Genomic DNA, 3,513 nt, shown 5'->3' with positions numbered 1-3,513 from the left:
CACACTGGTTTCTATAAATTTTGTACTACTGTAAGCAATGTAGTTCCCAAGGGAACACATTAAAAATGGTAATTGTCTCCTACCGCCTGCCTTTATAATCAGACTTAATAGCTTTCAAGCTTTAGCCACGAGGAACAACAGTTCTCTCTTCCCTTGATACTCTCTATTACCCCCATCCTAGGAAGAATAAGGAGGGACCTTGTGAAATTTCCAAATGAGAAGTCAGAGAATATGAAGTGCACACGGGTGATTTCCAAGAGGAAATGGAAGACCTGTTTTGGTATTTATTTCTATTAAGATATTTTTTTTAAGTGTTTCTCAGCATCTTAAAAACAGTTTCTGATTCCAGCTGGATTGTCAATGTTAATGATAAATGATTTTTCTCAGACACTTATAACTGATTAAGCCTTTTTTTATCCTTGCTTTTTTGGTTTTTTAAAAACAATTTCATTATACAATCTTTCAATTCTTTATATAATATACCAATTTTTTTCCTTCCTCTCATTGTCTTTTTAATCCATAATTACATATTTTCCTTCATACACATTGTGCTTTATACAATCTTTCATTTACATTATGCTTTTATACAATTATTCATATGCATTGGATTTTGTAAAAAATCATATTCAAACAGTTGCCAAATTCAGTAACTTTTCTAATTGAACTGCCTGCTCCAGACTTGGTGTTCTCCTGATTGTTTTGAGTTCTCATGTTTTCTTCCAATTTCCTACTTTCTTTTCCATCCCAAAATGCAGAGTAACTCACTACTTAACAAATATCAGTGGTTTCCATTACTTATATAATTAAATTTATTTTCTTCTACTCTTGCATTCCACCTGATCAATCAGCCTAACTCCCATGACTTCGCTTATGTCTAATAATTAAAGTGAATGACATATCTTCATTTTACATTTTCAACCTTAATTTTCTCTTCATTCTGCTCTTTTAGCTCTGTTCTTCTAACCTTCTCTACTTTCCTCCAAATTTTCATCTCCTGAAGATTTCTACCTCCTTCAAAAACATTTCTGATCCTCTTTTCCAGATGTAGATTTGACTTCATGTATAAAAATGTGCACAGTTGACCTCTGAATAACTTAGGCAGTAGGGATACTGACTCAACTACTGTAGAAAATCAGTGTAACTTTTGACTGACCAAAAACATTACTATTAGCCTGGTGTTGACTGAAACTCTTACCAATAACAAAGCCCTGATTAACAAATATCTTATATGTTACATGTATTCTATACCGCAGTAGCATAAAAGCAGACTTCAATAAACAACAAAAAGGCAATTTTTTTGAGATGATAAGCTTTTTACCAGTTGTTCTAGCTCCACAGAGCCCTGGTAATGTCATGAATTATATATTGGCTTGTAAAAGAAAGGTCTGGTGTTCAAATCCACCAGCCATTTCTGGGGAGAAAAGATAAGCAATGTGTTCCCCTTAAAATTTATAGCCTTGGAAATCTGATGGAGGATTAAAATAATTTGGAATGGACTCACTAGCACTGGGGTTTGTTTATAGCTGTAGAGATGGTTGCATAAATGTCCTATTAAAAAATCATAATGATCTTTATTAGAGTCATGACAGTGACTTTCATAAACTTATTCATTCAAACTGATGGTGCAGGCAATTGTACCTGTAGACCTCAAGCTACAATGCCATGACTGTTCTCAGTTTCACAGACCACTTCCAGAATCACTAATAGTGCTTTGTATGGAGCTATGGTGTTCTATTGGGTAGAGAATTGTGCGACAACCCAAAGGTGGGTGGTTCAAATCCATCAGCTGCTCTGAGGAATAAAAATGAGCCATCTTCTTCCATGCAAATTGTTGTTGATGTTGTTATGTGCCACTGAGTCACCTGTGACTCATAGCAACTCTATGCACTAATAGCTCTGAACCCTGTTCTACTCGGAGACAATCTCATTGTCTCTGACACACCTGCCTCTATTGCCCTAGTCACTGTGTCAGTCCATCTCATCCAGGGTTTTCACTTTCCCAAGTATGCTGTCCCTCTCCAATGAATAGCCTCTCCTAGCAACATGTCCAAAGTATGTCAAGCTGATATTACAGCTACAGTCCTGTATCATATTGCATCTCTTGACATATATTTTTATCTTATTATTTTATTTACTTTCTAGTTAACTTTATTATATTGGGAATAAACATGAAGGCAAGTGTCCTGTCATAATTTCCTTTCTATTTCTGCCCCCAGGAGTGAGGCAAGCCAGGCTTGGCCTAGGGTTTAAGGCAGGAGGTGGCGTTAAACCCCAAAGGGAGTGGGGGAAGGAGGCAGCCATGTTTTTCCTGGTTGGCTCCTTCCAGAGTCTCTGTGACTTCTCCTTGCCAGAGGGAGCATGGTGGTGCGAGCACAGGAATCATGGCAATCTTTTGGAGTTGATTGCTTTTCTGGGCTTGTGTTTGACGTGCAGGTTTACTCTGCCCCCAGAAGTGAGGCAAGCCAGGCTTGATCTAGGGTTTAAGGCAGGAGGCAGCGTTAAGCAGGTTCAAATTGTCTTCCTGTCAAACATTCTTCTAGGTGGTATAGCCCTGGTCTCTGCGATGCGGTACAGAGGTAACTCGTGGTTGCTGTGATGCTGAACACTGGGACACTGATGTGCCAAACGTGGTAATGGGTACCCATGGTAGACAGTGTTGGCTGGAGCTTCCCGACTAAAACAAGCCTGGAAGCAGGAGATGCATCCATGTCCAAAATGGCTCCGGAAACTCTTTGTACAATTTCGTTCATAGGGCTGCTGTGAGTCGTCTATGACTCGATGGCACCTAAGACCACCAACAACATCTCCAACTTGAGCCACCATAAACTTAATAGATATAGTCATGTGGACACTCAATAAATAGTAGCTGACCATGAAAAGATTGAAAATATCACAACGAATACCCCCAAAGAATTCCACTTATTTTTCAATCAAGTACATACAGTTAAAAATTAAAATACGTAGTGTAATTAACAGATAAATAGAAATATGATTCTGTTGTTATATACTTTTGAGTTGAAACTGAGGCATAGCTGATATTCCAGTGGGTTTTCAGAGGCAGAGAATCACGTAGAAGGAGATTCTCCATTTTTCTCCAGTGAAGCAGTGAAGGATTTGAGCCACGGGCACCACAACTCCACTAAATGACCCGGATGGTTATGGGTTATGTTGCTGGTTTGTTTGGGATGGTGTGTTTTGTTTTTTTGGGGTTTTTTTTGTTTTTTACTATTGTATACTGTCAAGTTGGAACCAACCCATAGCTGACCCTCCAGCGGGTTTTCAGAGGCAGTTAATTATATGGGAGGAGATTGCCTGTCCTTCTCCTGTGGAGCAGCTGGTGGATTTGAATCATGTGGCTTTAGCATTGCAGCTCAGCTTCTTGCCAGTAGGCCAGCAGTGCACAAGTTTCCTATATATCATTATAGTCAAGAAGACAAAGATTCTCGCCACTGGACCAATTGGCAGCGTCAGGATGGATGACGAAGAGATTGAGAGTGTTCACAGCTTCACTTT

The 3,513-nt window shown here is 39.0% G+C and overlaps 1 protein-coding gene across 1 annotated transcript in view; it reads right to left on the bottom strand.

The window, feature by feature from the left end:
- The window catches only part of ANO3 (anoctamin 3), a 376,853-nt gene that overhangs the window by 128,021 nt on the left and 245,319 nt on the right, over positions 1-3,513 (bottom strand). The window lies entirely within an intron of this gene.

This window comes from Elephantulus edwardii, unplaced genomic scaffold, assembly GCF_000299155.1.
Source record: "Elephantulus edwardii isolate Elephantulus edwardi_28Jun2011 unplaced genomic scaffold, EleEdw1.0 scaffold00029, whole genome shotgun sequence".
NCBI lineage: Eukaryota > Metazoa > Chordata > Mammalia > Macroscelidea > Macroscelididae > Elephantulus > Elephantulus edwardii.
Note: the sequence above shows the minus strand (reverse complement) of the source record. Positions and strands in the feature narration are given on the sequence as shown.